At 54.6% G+C, this 16,840-nt stretch overlaps 1 long non-coding RNA gene across 1 annotated transcript; it reads right to left on the reverse strand.

The window, feature by feature from the left end:
• Window positions 1-9,297: 9,297 nt before the first annotated feature.
• Window positions 9,298-16,755, reverse strand: LOC112669968 (uncharacterized). Its single transcript, XR_004819006.1, has 3 exons — window positions 16,531-16,755; window positions 10,143-10,285; window positions 9,298-9,828 (listed from the first exon to the last, which is right to left on the reverse strand). It is a non-coding gene; the product is annotated as an uncharacterized LOC112669968 (long non-coding RNA).
• Between the last annotated feature and the right edge of the window lie 85 nt (window positions 16,756-16,840).

Below are 16,840 nucleotides of genomic sequence, written 5' to 3' on the forward strand. Positions count from 1 at the left end.
CATCTTAACCTGGAGAGCTGGGGAATGCTGTGTCTTATTCTTACCTCATACATATGAGTAGTGCTGTGAACTATGCCCCCTGCAAAATTCATATGCTAACCCCCCACATTGTGACCATATTGGATATTGGACTTATAAGGAGGTCTATATTTTTTAGTAAGGTCATCAGGGTGGGCCTCTGATCTAATAGGATCGTTGTCCCTATACAAAGAAAAGAGAGACCACAGATCTCAGACACACACACACACACACACACACACACACAGTGAGGTAAGGCCATGTGAGGACACAGCAAGAAGAGAAACATCTGCAAGCCAGGAAGGAAGTCCTCTCCAGGAACCAAACTGATGGAGACCTTGGTCTTGAACTTCTGACCTCCAAAACTATGAGAAAATAAAATTCTGTTGTTTAAGCCACCCGGCGTATGGTGTTTTGTTATAGCGGCCCAAGCAGACTAATACAGGTAGTAAATAGACAGGGAGGGGAGGGACGGGGAGGGGGGAGACGGGAGGGGTGGGGGGGATGGAGACGGGATAAGGAGGGAGGGAGGAGCTCATCCAGCTGAAGTCTTCTTAATGCAAAACAACAGAGACAGTGATGGAACTCTTTAGAAAGGCGAAGCAGGGAGTCAGCTTTGATCAACACTCATAAGACCAAAGGAGAAGAACCAAATTAAACAACACGTTAGAATATTAGAAACGCTTCGCTTAAGATCTAAAAGGAGAGACATGACTATGTCATTGTGCCATCCTTTCTAGGTCCTGTGGAATCCACTCCACTCCACCAGGAAGCTTCCGATCACCCTAGCTGACAGCGGGAGAGGGCGGATGTGCCCAGACCTGAGCAGCACTGGGGACAGAGCTGGCCCAGCTGCGCCATCAGGGCTCTGCACTCAGTTTTATGCAGGGACACAAGGACTCACCTGACAGTCTATTGCCACCTGACTTGGGGCGCTCTCCCGGGAGGAGTGCTTCCCAGGCTGGCACACATCATTCCAGATTTTACACAGGGGATGTTTTGGCAGAGCCACTGCTGACTCTAGCATCCAGACGTCTGAAATCATTCTGCCTGTGAAATCAAGCATAGACGTTATAAGGATTGCAAAGACCATCTAGTTGAAACCAGATACCTAAAGACGTGGCAAGCCGTTGAGCAAAAGAATATAAACATTAAAGTCCTAAACCATGCCACTTAGGTCTGCTCAGGAGAAATCTGTGCTGGTAGGTGTCTCGGATGCTAATGGAGACCAGATGGGCAGCCTTACAGCCACCCACGCTCCTCGCGGTGGGTGGGGAGGGTTGCACAGACTTCTCTGTGGGCTCCAGCTCAGGGCAGATGGGTACATTAAGCAGATAGGGGTATGCTGTGGGGCCGGTAGGAAGAGCTGGGTGTGTGTGGTCACTCTTCTTGAGGAGGCATGATCCTGAGTCCCCAACCCAACCCCAATCCCATCCCTGGGGAACTCCAGGCCTGCAGAGTCAGCCTCAGTAACTGGCTCTGGCCAGTGGAGGGCATCAGAGGACAGCAGGAAGCAGCGGGGTGTGCCCAGGTGCCAGCTGGCCCTAGAGCCTGTCTTTAAAGGACTGAGTGGGCTCAGAAGGAAGCTGTCCCCGGCGCCTGGAGACGCCGCTGGACAGAGGCGGGCAGAGTCGTCGGGCTCCTGCAGCAGGTGCCCTTTGGGACACTGGCTCTTCCCTCCATTCCAGGAGGAGCCACCAGTGGGCACAGACCGCAGGGTCAGACCTGCGTGCTGCTCTCCCTCCGCAAGTCCTGAAGGGCGGTCGCCTGCTACATGCCAAGGCCAAGGGAGCCGCCAGCCTGATGCACAGGGGAGCCCCGCTCTGAAGGCTCAGCACTGCAGGGCCAGAGTCTGAGCATGTGGCAGGGACAAGACGCAAAGCAGGGCTCAGATGGAGCCCCGGGGGGCCAGGCCATGGAGCTGGGGGACCCGGGGGCCTAGTGAACGGGGAAGGGCTAAGGGGGAGGAGATGTGCATACCAGGGGGCGCCTGGGTCTGCCTTGGGCTCAGGCCGTGATCCCGGGGTCCCGGGATCGAGTCCTACACTGGGCTCCCTGCATGGAGCCCGCCTCCCCTGCCTGTGTCTCTGCCTCACTCTGTGTCTCTCATGAATCAATAAATAACACCTTTAAAAAAAAAAAGTGTGTGTATCAGAAGCTCCCTAGCAGAGAGGTGAGGTGTGTGGCTGCCGGGCTGAGAAAGGCAGGCAGCTCTGGGAATCTCTCGGGGTCCATCCCAGGTGGGGAAGCTGGGGCCCGGATCAGGCCGTGGTGGGGGGGTTGGGAGGAGGATCTCCAAGGGGAGCGTATTAGAGAGGCAGCCATCGAGTTCTGGTGCCTCCCAGGGGGCCCCCCAGCCGGGGCCTGGCCCAATCACCACCAACCTGGGGCTCGTCGACTTCCCAAGGACCACAGCACGGGTGCCCGTGGCCTGGCGGCCTTTCAGGAGCAGCCTCACAGCCAGGAGGCAGGGAGGCCACACTCGGCTCTGAGACAGAGCTGGTTGGGAGCCCCCGGGCCGCCTGCAGCGTCCAGCAGCCTTTGGGAAGTCACTTATCCGACATCCCCACCCCTTGAGCCTCAGTTTTGTGATCCATAAAATGGGGGTGTTTGCAGCAGTGCCTACCCCACGAGCGTGCTGTGGGGACTGAATGAGATCCTAGAAGTGACCCTAGACACAGGGCTGTGCATGGTTTAAAGGCTTGGGGGCTGGGAGCCACCGAGCATCACATGGCTGTCACTTGTTGGGCAGCAGGAGCACGTGCCTATCAGCTGGGCCCTGGGCACGGAGGCTGCGCTTTACCCCCTGCACTTCGGGGCCCTGGGGACAGCTCTTGGGTTGCCCCTCGCCCCCTCCCAGCCTAAGGACATATTCCTTCCTGAAGAGGCTGCCGTGCTCTCGGGCTTGCCAGCGAGGCCCAGGACCCTCCTGATTTATTGCCCCCACGAGCCTGGGCCGAGCGCCAACCACCCACAGATGCCATTCGAGGCCCCGGCACGCGGCTGGGCAGGAAGCCAGGTGGGGCCGTGAGACGCACGGGGACGGGAAGCCTCTGTCCAGAGGCCGCTCGGGTGGCCAGGGCACTCGGGGGACCCCCCGGGGCTGGGGCTGCGAGGGACACGTGGGGCGATCCTGCGCAGGACCCCCGTGCGCCCCTGCGGAGCTGCTCCCACCCCAGGGTCCCGGACTCTGACCCCCGCAGCCCACATCTTCTGAGGCCCCGCCTGCCGCCTGGCTCAGGGTGCCGGGGCCCGGGCTCTCTTCCAGCCTCCTTCTAGAAACCACCCCTGTGCCCCTTAAGGCCCAAGGTGGCAATGGCTTCCCCAGCCTCCCCTGCTGGCTCCCCTAACTGCCCTCCCCTCCGCCGGGGGAGCCTGGGCGACAACCCCTCCGGCTGCTTCCTGCGTAGACCCTGGCCGGCAGGGAGCAGGTGCCCAGGGAGGCCCGTGGGGCGCCCAGCCCGGAGCCCCGAGAGGCCAGGGTAAGGGGGTGTGGGCTCTGCTCTCGGGCGAGGAGCCCTCAGGTTACTAAGTCCTGCTGGGCGACAGCAGACAGCAAAACCCAGGGCGTGAGGACAGAGGTCCCAGAGCTGCCCCGGCTCAGACTCGCCGTGGATCGTGAGGCTGAGGGACACCCACCCCGCAGGGAAGCCCCTCAGGGGTAGCTGCTGGGTGGGAACGGGCAGGGAGAAGGGACCCTCCGCAGCTTCGCTACAGGTCCCTCACTCGACCGCTGGAGCCCAGGACGCATGTTCCCACAGCCACGGCGGCCTGGCCCCGCGCCAGAAACCACACAACCCATGACACGACAGAGAGGCCAGCAGAGACAGCCAGTTTCCCATTGTTCCCTGGGAAATGGCAGGCCCGGCTCCCACCCCTTTGCGTCCTGAGAATTAGAAATAATGCCTGGCCCCTTCTCCCAGCCAGCCCCCCGGGGCCACCCACTCGCCGTCCTCCTCTGCCCTACAGCTGCGGCCAGATGGGCTCCCCTCGGGGCTCTGCGCCACGGGGGGAGGCAGGGGCCGGGCTTCTGCTGGAGGCTCAGGCCAGAAAGGGTGTCGCTGGAGGTTCCTAGCAGTAGCTGCTAACTGAGGGTGGGAAAAGGGGGCAGCGGTGGGTCGGCCTCTGCAGGTCTGGGGCTGTGATGGTAGCTCGACCCAGTACCCGGGATGGGGGGAAATCCCAGAACTCCCATCCCCCTGCTCCCACCCCCTCCCCTGAAAGTGCAAGGATTCCCTAAGCTGCACCCTGGGGTCAGATAGTCGGTGTTGCAACCCTATAACAGCCCTGCTGGGAGGCGACTCCCCAAGGGGCCCAGCACCAGGAGGCTTGCACCACCCACAAACCAGACAGGGGCACCGGGAGATGAGATTTCTTTTTAATTGGATATTGAAAACAAAAAATAACAACAACAAAAAAGCTTTCAAGTAACTGTCGTGGATACAAAACTCTGGGCTGCGGGGCCCTGTGCTAAATTTCCCTGACTTAGGGGCGCCCGGTGGGGCTCAGGTGCGGTTAAGCTTCGGACTCCTGGTTTCAGCTCAGGTCATGATCTCAAGGTCCTGGGATCGAGCCCCACATCGGGCTCCCTGCTCAGCTCAGAGTCTGCTTCTCCCTCGATCTCTGCCTCCACCCCGTGCTCTCGCGCTCTCACTCTCTCAAATAAATAAAATCTTTAAATTAAAATAAATTCCCATAACTTATCTACACCTCAGTCTGGTTTTACATTGAATCACACAGTGGGAAGGGAGTAAGCGCAGGATCACCTAATATCGTTCTGGGCTCACAGGTCCCAGTTGCCACTGATGCACCAATAAAGCACGATTTGTCACGAGGGTCTCCTGGTAAAAGGGCGTGAGGCTGGGGGCTCCGCGTCCCGAGGAGTCAGACGGGGGGTCCGCAGGGAAGGACTAGAGAGCAGAGGGCGAGCATTCGAGGGCTTCTCTGCTCCGGCCGGGCTCCTCTGGGGTGGGGGCCACCCCGGGCCACAGTCAGCCCTACCCAAGGGGCAGATGTGTGAGGGTGGGGCACCTCCAGCAGGAACCGCATCTCTGCCTTTAATTAAGATGCCTTTTAATTATGCGTTTGAGTTAAAGTGGCTGGAAGCTTGTTGGCTGCAAAAGGAAACCCTTTGAGGCCCCAGCCAGGCCCCAGTTGGGCGATTGGGTGAGGGGAGGCTGAGGGGGAGGTGGGTGTGAGGAGATGCAGTGGCCCACATTGCACGGAAATCTCATTGGCTCGGCACGGGGCCCTCATCAGAGCTGCAGGGGACCCCCATCCACGTTCCACCTTTGCTGAAGGCTAGCCCGTGCCCTCTGAGCTCAGAAGCCAGGGAGCAGAAATGTGTCCCAGGGCCCCAATGTGGGGATGCCGAGGCCGCAAGGGGCAGGAGTGTGGGCTCCCGTGGCAGCTGGCCTTGGCGGGTTGACTGTCCTGGCCCTGCCTGCCCCTTTAGGGCAGGAGGTCGGCCACTAAGTGCCCTGGGGTCCACTGGCCATAGGCCTCTCTCCTTCCCTCTCAGTACAGAGGAGTCACAGCAGGAAATGGCCCGGCGGCAGGCTTGGGACTGCTCCACTGTTGTCCCTAAGGCTCTGCCTTGCGGGGCTCCTTCCCACGCTGCCATCCAGGCAGGACGTCTGGAGGGAGCAGCCGGGAGCCCGGGACCATTGGGGCCAGCCCTGGGGGATGCCTCCAAGCTTCATCCGTTGCTGTGTCTCCAGCCCTTGGCAAAGGTAGACACATGGTCCGAAGGCAGGACGAGGGCAGAAAGGAGAGAGAGGGAGTGAGGACGTCTGGATGTGATGAGCACCGTCCTGAGGGTTTTTACACAAACCCTTAAAATCCTTGAAAGACAAAGATAAAATAGTAGCCGCTAATGTTTGTGGAGCCTGATGCCAGGAGGGTGGGGTGTATGCACTCCTCCTCCCCCTCCACATAGCTGGCATCTCAGACAAGAACCCCCCTCCTCCATTCGGGGCTCTCTGAAATGGGGACCGCTCTGGCACCCCGCCCGGGGGGGGCTGAGGGGACGGCCTGTGACCACGTGGGTAAATCCTGTAGGACAGCCCCCGGCGCGCAGAGAACCATCACCAGCATCCTAGAGTAACAGGTCAACAACCTAGAACCCTTCCAAGACCACACAACCAGTGGGGACACCCTGGCCCCTGATTCTCACTATTCATGTTTCATAAGCCAACGATTTGTAATTGATTGTTGAAGCGCTTTTGTGACACTGATTTATGAGGCCTAGTTATGACGGCTGCCTCCAAACCCTTGTCAGATCATTCCAGCATCAGGTCCATCTAAGTCCTGGCATCTACTCACTGTCCTTGCCCGGTTCCGGTGGTTTTCCTGGATCTTGGTACGATTGTGATGTATGATCTAATGATTTTGTGCTTTATCCTGGACTTTTTGGTTATTACATTAGGAGACTTGATCGCAACGAAATCTATTTTAGCAGATTATTACCTGCTTTGGTTGAGGTGTAGGCTCTGGCCTGCTTTGTGGGCTTCAGCTCCAAGGACAGCCCGGTTTCCTGAGCCCATGCCATGTCATTCAGGTGTGCTTCATTCTTCCAGTGTTTTTTTTTTTTTTTTTAAGATTTTATTTATTTATTCATTAAAGACACAGAGAGAGGCAGAGACACAGGCAGAGGGAGAAGCAGGCTCCATGCAGGGAGCCCGACGCGGGACTCGATCCCGGGGCCCTGGGAGCAAGCCCTGAGCCAAAGGCAGATGCTCAACCACTGAGCCTCCCAGGTGCCCCCATTCTTCCAGTGTTGGTGGGGCTCTGTCCCTCTGTCCCTGCTGGTGTGGTGTGTCGAGGCAAGAGGTGCTCCCCTGAGCCACCTGGGTCACTGGTCACTCTGCAGGAAGGGACAGAAGCCACTGGGTCCAGGTCTCCCTATACTGGGTGGCGGGCAGGGAGGCACACGGCTTCACCCCTCCCGCTGGTGTGGGCAGCATCTGTGGGCAGGTGGACCCCCCGGGGACCCAGTTGTGGAGAGGCTGGGACAGTCACTGCTCACAGATTGGACTGCCTGCTGGGACTCGGTTGTTGAGTGAGGCTGGGGCTGTTCACAGAGGCTCCATTGGGCTCCCTTTTCCCAGTCCCTTGGCCAGAGAAAATGGGCTTTTTTGAGGTTTTCTTTTAACCTGTGCTTGGGGAAGGGGGGGTTCTGACCACAGGTCTTTCTGGCGCCCAGATAAAAGGAAAACCCAGGGAGCATCCTTCCTCTGGCCTGAGATCTCCAGCCCTTCCACCTTCTTCCACGCAAGCTCATAGTCCTCCGATCATTGTCGGTTGAATAACTTCCAAGGTATTAAGTTATTTTCCAGATAGAGGAGCAGGGGAAAGGGAGTCCGGCATCTTTTTTCAGAATCAGCATTCTAAGTCCTTTATAATCACACGTTCCAACTCACCTCTCACCAACGCCCACTAATCCCCCCAAACACACGCTAGTTCCACCAGGATGGTTGGTCTTCTCCGGGGGGTGGTTCCATACGAAGAGCTCATCATCAGTCCAATACGCAGCAAAAGATAGAGTTAGGTCAGGCTTGGTGAGAGGAAGCCCGTTCCGCTGGGCCACGGTGCAGACATCCTTGCGGCATCTGGTATCAGCCTCCTGCTCGCCGGTTCCTGAATTCTTCTGCATGTACCAGTCAAGCAATATCTTTTATTCTATTTATTTATTTATTTATTTATTTATTTATTTATTTATTTATTTATTTATATTTACGATAGTCACACACACAGAGAGAGAGAGAGAGGCAAAGACACAGGCAGAGGGAGAAGCAGGCTCCATGCACCGGGAGCCCAATGTGGGATTCGATCCCGGGTCTCCAGGATCGTGCCCTGGGCCAAAGGCAGGCGCCAAACCGCTGCGCCACCCAGAGATCCCCAGTCAAGCAATATCCTAGTTGGATGCTTGTCTTTTGAGTCCCGAGAACACCATGGTCTATTAACCAGCCCCACCGATACCAATGGGCCAAAGGGCCATGGTCACCTTTCTGGATTTTTCTGCCATTATGGCAACTTTGCCCACTTTGCCTCTGATAGCTGAGCACCTCCACCTAAACTCTATTTGGTGATCCCGGCATCCCCGCTGACACTAAGGAGTGAAGTTCTACGGCATAAGCTACTGTCAATACTACCAGCATCAAGACGCAGAAGCACGTCTCATAGGTGTGTTCCCTGCCGCCTTGGTGAGGGAAGTGTCCTCTGGACCCTCCCAGGGAACACGGTCAAGGGGTAGAGCCTCCAGCCTCACACGATAAATCCATTTACCCATCCCTACCTCCCCAAACCAGCTCGCCGACGCCATGCCCAAGCTTTGCAGGGCCACTTCAGCGGTGTATCTGCGTGCCTCCCGAGTATCCTTGCCGGGAGGTCAGACCCTGACCCATGGCCAAGCTCTCTCAAATCAGTAAACTCAATCCATTGCCTTCAAAGTCCGCTCCTACACGTTTCCCCTGTTGCTCGTATGTGACACATACAAGCCAGGGCCTGTGCTCACGTCCATGAAGACGCCATTGATATCCAGAGCAGGAATTTTATTTTCCCACTTGGGCTTTGTTGAGACCTGGCCCTAGTCCCTGGTCTAGAGGAAAGAAGGACCGGGTGGGGACATGTCTTGAGAATAAGCATCTGATTGTCAGACAGCTAGCTCAGGGGACGTGTTCAAATGGTGTCCAAACACCAGCTGGGCCAACGGGAGAGCCTGCTTCCTTATGCCCAGAGTGTTCTGGAGAATCTGGGTGTTCACGCTCAGACTCTTCCACCCAAGAGTCCCCATCCCAGGTCACAGGATGCCACCACTGCCCTATCAAGGACCCGTCTACTGCACAGAAAACCTGTCCCGCTCTGGCACACATTTGCCAGGTGTCAATACAAAATGGCAAATTAAACTTGAAGTTCAGAAAAACAAATGAATATTTTAGTAAAAATAGCTATGCCTCATGAAATACTTAGAACATACTTATACTTGAAAAAAAAAAACCCATTCATGGTTACCCTAAAATTAAGATTTAACCAGGCAGCCCATATTTCACCTGGAAACCCTACATTGGCATCCTTATGATTAAATGCTGGGTCTGATTATCAGCACAGTCTGCCCCAAGGTGTCAGGGGATGCAGATCTCTTTAAACATCGCTGGAGACCTTCTGGCTTCCACAGCAGGCCCTGAGAGACACCTGCACCTGCCGTTCTCATTCTCAAGTACGCGTTAGGTTTTTATTACAGGTTTTAAATGACTTTAAAAAATAATTTAAAAAAATGACTTTAAGTACCTGAAAACTTTAATCAGTGTCTCCAGAACCCCGAAATATATTTATGAAATAATTTTCAAAACCGGTGACCTGACCCAGGCTCCTGGGCAAGGATCCTTGGAAGGCTAACTTGAGAGCAGGGAGGACAAGAGGGAAGGCCCAGAAGCAGGTGGACACCAAGGTCTCGCCCTGGACCGAAGGCATATCCATGCTCCCTGAAACCAGCGTGCCCATCTGGGCCTGGCGGGCAGGAGCCACCGGAGAGGGGGCTGGGCACTTGAGCTGGGTTTGGGGTGCAGGCAGCTAGTCAACGTGAAGACTGGGGTTGAGTCCACAGGGAGGGGGAGGGCAGGGCGAGGGCCAGTGGGCGCAGGGTGGGCCGCGGGGTGGAGGGAGGACGGGGCCACGCTGGCCTGGAATCTCATACTCCGGGTTCTGGGCTGGTTTCCAGCTGGCACGGAGCTCCGAGCCCTCGCCGGCTTCAGGATGACCCGGAGGGTCCGGCTGGCAGCGGCTCCGCAGAGTCAGCGTGCGACAGATCTCCTAGGCAACACCGCAAACGTTCAGGAACATTCGGACAAGAGTGTAACATGAAGTGTGAAGTGCAGCTCATGATGCTGAAATGGAAACGAGGTCAGCCTGCGAGGTGCGGGCGTGAAGAGGGGGTGGGGGAGCCCTTGTGGGGACGCCTGGTGCAACCGGGCTGCTCCGTCCGCCCCAGGCTGCGCTGCCCTGATGGAGCCCCCAACCCCGCTGTGCTGGGGGCCGCGGCTGGCCGGTTCCGGGACACCCCCACCCGGGCCCAAACCCGGGCTCCCCGCTCTAACTGTGCAGACCCGGCATCTCAGCTTCCTCACCTGCACAACCCAGGCCACGCCGCATGGGTCAGGCACCCAACACGAGAGCTGTCAACACGTCAGGCACCCCCAGTGCCTGCTCAGCACACAGTAGTTCTTCGGGGGTGGGGGGACCAGCTCTTCTCACTTTGGAAGGGGGTCTCCTGAGAGGAGAACATATAACCTGTCCTGAATTCTTGGGGCATCCAGGGGGGCTCAGCGGTGAAGCATCCACCTTTGGCCCAGGGCATGACTCCAGGGTCCTGGGATCGAGTCCCGCATCGGGCTCCCTGCGTGGAGCCTGCTTCTCCCTCTGCCTGTGTCTCTGCCTCTCTCTGTGTCTTGTGAATAAATAAGTAAATAATCTTTAAAAAAAATAAAACAAGAAAACAAAACAAAACATGAAAATTTTCCTGAATTCTTTCCCTTGACTCCAACCATTTCTGCTCAGTTCCTGAATCCTCAGAAGTGAAAGCCCCTAATTAAGCTCATCTAGAGAAGGCCAAGGGCTCATTGGCTCATGCCTCACATGACCCGAAGCTTCCAGAACCCTGAAAGCCTGCGTGGTCTGATGATTTTAGAGTCACGGGCTTCATTCCTCAGGAGATTTCTCTCTCTCTTCTGGCTTGGCCTCTCTGCCTAATTAGAACTGCTTCTAAGCATATCGAAATCTAACTCCTAACGTGTTCAGATGAGGAAAAAGCACGTTGCCAAAACGGATTTGCGGATCGTATGTTCCTCTGAGCCCTTGAACACAGGGGAGGAACAGGCAAGTGAAATTCTGTAGGGCTTCAAGTGGAAGGAGACTGTTTCTTGCCCTAGAACATTCTGGGGAGGGAAAGCCAGGATGACCTCACACCAACTCAAGAGAGAGGAGGAGGCCGAGCTGAGTTGGGGGCCAGCGTCTCGGAGCGCAGTAAGGGCCGGTGAGTGACAGAAGCAAGAGGAGGGGGCAGCAGAAAGTTCTGGCTTCAGTGAGGGCGATGGGCCCCTGCCGGCCTCTTCCCCGCAGACCCCTTTCCCCGGAGGCTGCCAGGAGCGCCGGGTGCCGGGGGCAGAGCTCTGTTTGGAGAATGCCCATCAGTCAGAGCAAAATCACGGGCATCATCATGTGCAAGGATATGGACAGAGCTGGACAGTATAATGCTAAGCAAGAGCAGTCAGAGAGAGACACACACAAGATGATTTCACTCCTACGTGGAATTTGAGAAACAAACGAGCAAAGGGTGGGGGGGGGGGACAGAAAAAGGCACACCGAGAACCAGACTCTTAGCTCTAGAGAACTCACTGAGGGTCACCAGAGGGGAGGGCTGGGGGGCTGGGGGAGCAGGTGATGGGGATGAAGGAGCACACCTGTCGTGATGAGCACCGGCTGTTGTAGGGAAGGGCTCAATCCCTATACTGTACGCCCGAAACTAATACTACACTGCAGTTAACTACCTGGAATTTAAATTAAAACCTTTTTAAAAAAATCAAGGGCACCATCAAAACAGATAATTATGATTATCAAATACTGTTTATTCAACAGTTATCAAAGGCCTACTATGTACCAAGCACCATGTAAGGCAGCAGACACGTCAGGGTGAACAGCACGGTCCCAGGGCTCCCAGAGCTCCGAGCAGCGGAGCAAAGACGAGAACCAGGTCACCACACACATGGCAGGTACACTGTGGGAGGGGCCCTGCAGGAACGTGTACAGAATAACAGAATCCGATGGCGGGGAGGGCTGGCCGCTCAGAAGATGCTCTCTCTAGACTGTTGAACCAAGAACTGAAAAGGGAGGAGGACCAGAGGAGTGGCGGGGGTGGGGGGACGCCATCGACAAGGCTGGACCTCAGAGAGCAAGGGGGAGGGAGGGGTGGTTGGAAGACAGCAGACAGGTGCTTCGCTGTGGTCCTGACCCCATGGGAAACACAGCTCAGGGTCAGTGCGTGTCCCCCGATGTGTGGGGGACAGTCACAGGGCCCCGTGCACTGCAGAGCTGGCTGAAGCAGCGTCAGGTGACACCTCCTCAAAGGCCCTGTGATTCCCTGCCTGGCCCCACAACCACGGAACCAGAAGAATGCTTCCAAAAATGGGATTTTTCAAAAAAAAAAAAAAAAGGGATTTTTCCCAACTTTCCAGATTCATAAAAGAAAAAAAAAAAAAGGTCATTCAGTATCTGATGAAAACATAATTCTCTTGTAAGGTACAGGTAGTACTGGGCATAGCTGGGGCTTGGGGCAGTATTTTGCATGTATTCAATATCCTGTACATTCATCTCAGAAACCCAGATGCCCCTGTCAGCCCAATGCCAAAGTGGCCCAGAGGATTTAGACAGGGGAGAAGGAGGTATGGAGTGGAACAGCTGCCTGCAGTGAGCTAGAGGACCCAGGAGGGGCCCGTGGCTCGGGGACAGCAGGCCTTTCTGCGCAAATCCTGGACCGGCCCATCTCACAGATATTGTAGAACACTCCCTGGTGGGCCAGGGGCCTCCTTTCCCCCTGCGGCCCCCACCTACGAGCAGAGATCAGGCTAAGTCCAAGCCCACCAGTCAGTGAAAGCAGCCTGCATAGCGAGCCCTGGAGATGGGGGCCTCCCAAACCGTGAAGACCAAGGATCCCCCTCTGAAGGCCATCTTCCACGCTGCGCTTCCTGCTGGAGTGGTGGAGACAAGGCTCTTTCCCTCCTTGTCCCATCTGCCCCTAAATCCCAGCAAAGGCAAGGTCTCCAGACAGGCACTAGGGAGACGAGGAGGTGGGGAGGAGCCCTCGACTGCCCTCTGGCGTCCACCCATCTACCAGCTTTCAGGAGAGTCCAGGATGGCTTAGTGAGAACGCGCTAGAGAGGTGGGAGGTCTCTAACCCACTGTGTGACCCTGGGTGTACTCCACCTCTTCTCTGGGCATCAGCTCCTCACCAGTAAGAGACAGAAAACACTAAATCAAAAAGATGTATGCACCGCTACGTTTACTGCAGCATTGTTAACAATGGCCAAGATGCGGAAGCAGCCTAAGTGTCCATGAATAGATGAATGGATTAAAATATATATATATGTGTGTGTGTGTGTGTAAAAATACACACACACACACTGGAATATTACTCATTCATGAAAACAATGAGAATTTACTATGTGTAACAGCATGGGTGGACCTACAGCGTATTATGCTAAGAGAAATAAGTCAGACAAACACCGTATGATTTCACCTCTGTGTGGACTCTAAAGCACAAAACAAACAGAAAGAGCCTCATAAATACAGAGAACAAACACGTTGATGCCAGAGGGGAGGGGACAGGGAGATGGGCAAACAGGTGAAGGGGATTAAGAGGTACACACCTGCAGTTATAAACTAAATAAGTCATGGGATGAAGAGGACAGCATGGGGACTATACGGTATTGTAATAAGGTTGTACGGGACAGGTGGCAACTATACTTGGTGGTGAGTGTAGCTTAACGTACAGAGTCGTCGAATCACCACGTTGCACACCTGAAACTAATGTAACACTGTATGTTGACGGCTCTTCCATCAACCAACCAATCAAGAGACAAGATGGAACCACAAAGTGTTGAGAAAGAGCAATCCAGGCCCTGAGCAAGAGAACAAGGGGCAGGGGCAAACTGTCAGGGAGCCAGAGGGTACCACCAAGGGGACACAAGGAGCCCTCAGAAGCTGGGGAGCGGCCGAGGTAGCCAGAATCCCAAAGGTGAGGCCCAGGAGAGGCAGGAATGTCAGGCTGAGGGGAAACAACCAGCTCCACCCATCCTGGCCGGGAGCCACCAAGCGCTACAGCTAACATCTCCCCCCTCTCCTCCCTGACCTCTCCCAGCTTCCCCGAAATAGCTAATGTAGGAAATTAAGATACTCTAAATGGGACCCTTTGCAATAAAAGATATCATGGAGACGACTGCCAAAATTTGCAACGGTTCTTGTGATTAGAGACAGCCATGTATCGCGATTTTGATGGTAATGCGGTTTTTTAGAAAACTGCCCGCGTTTGTATAAAATACACACTAGAGAAAAATCATGTCAGCAACTTACAAATGGAAGAGAGCAGATATTTGTGTCATGCACGCAAATTTCTGTAATTTTCAGTGCTACAATTAAAAATTTTTTTAAAGATTTTTTTTATTTATTCGAGACACAGATTGAGAGAGAGAGAGGCAGAGACACAGGCAGAGGGAGAAGCAGGCTCTCTGCAAGGAGTCTGATGTGGGACTTGATCCCGGGTCTCCAGGATCACACCCCGAGCCCGAGGCAGGCACTAAACCGCTGAGCCACTCAGGGATCCCCCAGTTAAAAATTTTTTAATCCTTGGGATCCCTGGGTGGCACAGCGGTTTAGCGCCTGCTTTGGCCCAGGGCGTGATCCTGGAGACCCGGGATCGAATCCCACGTCGGGCTCCCGGTGCATGGAGCCTGCTTCTCCCTCTGCCTGTGTCTCTGCCTCTCTCTCTCTCTCTGTGACTATCATAAATTAAAAAAAATAAAAATAAATTTTTAATTCCAAAATTTCCTCGTAGAAATTGCATACATTCTTTGACTCAGCAATTCAATTTCAGGATTTCATTCTATAAACATATCGGCATAAATCTATGTGTACAATGATAGGTATGCACGTACAGTAATCTTTTTGAAACATTGTAAATATACGTGTCAACAATACCATGTATTCCCTACAATACCCATAGGACAGAAATTTTTTAAGTAGCAAAAAAATCACAAGTTAACTGTCCATCAATGGGAGGCTGTAAAATAATTACAATAAACTCATGCAACCATTTAGAAGAATGAATTGGGTCTGTACTAAGAGCAACTAGCATTTACCAAATGCCACGTGGCAGGGCTCATCCAAGAGCTTTGTGTATATGGATTCAGAACAACCCATTATGTAGATCTTACTGCTATCCCCACAATATAGAAGAAGAAGTGAACCCCGGGGAGGTTAAGTAACATGCACAGGTTAACACAGCTGGCCCCTCATACACCCAGCTGGGAGTCGGGCTCTTGCAGTTGGATGCGGAGTCCAAGTCCTTAACCACACCCACGGTAATCCCGGAACAATACCCAAGACACCATTAGCAATGATTGCCTTTGGGGAGTGGGGTTTGAGCAGGAACAAGAACAAATTTAACTTTTGATTTCATACTGTTTATATTCTTTACCATATATTTTTATCAGGTATCATCATGTGTCACTTCTGTACATTTTTTAAAACCCACTCATTTAAGTGACCACTAAAGTATATATTTAAAAAAAAAAAAAGATTAAAAAAAAACCACCACTTCTGCCCTTAAGGAACTTACAGTCCTATTGCTTTTAAGAGATTTATTAATTTTACAAGCAATAGTAAAATACATGGTAAGGAAATGAAAAGCATGGCAACCGTTGGAAACTCAGCTTTAAGCTGAAACTATATCCAGTGTTTGCACACGCACTGGTGCGTGCACACACGAGCACGGGCAGGCACACAACCAGTTGCAGATGTTTGGTGAGAGCTCCCATCCTAAGGCAGCCCAAGGGCCTGAAATACCCAAATTCACTTGCACGGCTTCTTGGGGCGCCAGGCAAACGCTCTAACTGCAGCAGCATTGCGCGGCTTTCGAAATAAGTCGATCAGAGAAGGACAGGCATTGTATGGTCTCACTCATTTGGGGAATGTAAAAAATAGTGACAGGGAATGAAGGGGAAAGGAGAGAAAATGAGTGGGAAATGTCAGAAAGGGAGATGGAACATGAGAGACTCCTAACTCTGGGAAACGAGCTAGGGGTGGGGGTGACTGGGTGACGGGCACTGAGGGGGGCACTTGGCAGGATGAGTACTGGGTGTTATTCTTTATGTTGGAAAACTGAACACCAATAAAAAATTAATTAAAGAAAAGAAAAATTTACAAATCATCTAATGTGACGTCACAATGAACCTCTAAGGCTGAGTCCCCTACTCTGCAAAAACGGAGCCGGTAGTGTGTGTTCACCTAACAGTATCGATTATGCATTGATTAACCATCCCCTCCCCATTTTGTAGCTGTGGGGGAGACCTCCCATCCTAAGGCGGCCCAAGGGCCTGCAAGACCCAAAGGTAGGGCCTGGGGCGATGGACTCTTGGGTTCAGTATTTTTTAATGATAAGCAAGAGGGAGGAGGGGAGCGCGCTCCAATGCGTCCAACTCCAGAAGAGAGGGGAAGACGGGGTCCCCCAGGGGTCCCCGGGAGATCCGAGGAGGCACGGGGGTGTTTGGGCTGGGGATGGGGACCTGCAGAGTCAGTCGAGCCCTGAGCGCCGAGTCCAGGCAGGGAGGGTGCGGGGAGGGTGCGGGGGGCGCCGCGGAGGGTCTCCCCAAGCGCATCCTCCAAGCACTCCCCGCGGGGTCCGCGCGCCCCGAGCGCAGCCCGTGCGCCCTGCAGGACGGTCCCGGGGCCCCAAGGCCAACTTACCACTGGGCACCCCCACTTAGCAGTCGGGGGCTTCCCGAGCCTCGGTTTTCCCATCGGTAAAGCCGGGGTCAACTGCGTTCCCCTGCAGAATTGGGTAGGAATCCAAAGAATTAAGAGAAGCCAGTGCCGGGCGCGCGCTCCGAGGGCGCGGTCAGGCCGGCGGGGCCCTGGCTGGGGGCGGAGGCACGGCAGCCACGGCACCCGGCACTCCCGCGAGTGGCCTCAAGCCCTGCCCTCCCCACCCTCCTCCCGAGGCTCCTGGGGCGCCGACCCCGGAGCATCCCCCCCAGCCCCCCGCACCTGCGCCACC

The sequence above is a fragment of the Canis lupus genome, chromosome 25, assembly GCF_003254725.2.
Source record: "Canis lupus dingo isolate Sandy chromosome 25, ASM325472v2, whole genome shotgun sequence".
NCBI lineage: Eukaryota > Metazoa > Chordata > Mammalia > Carnivora > Canidae > Canis > Canis lupus.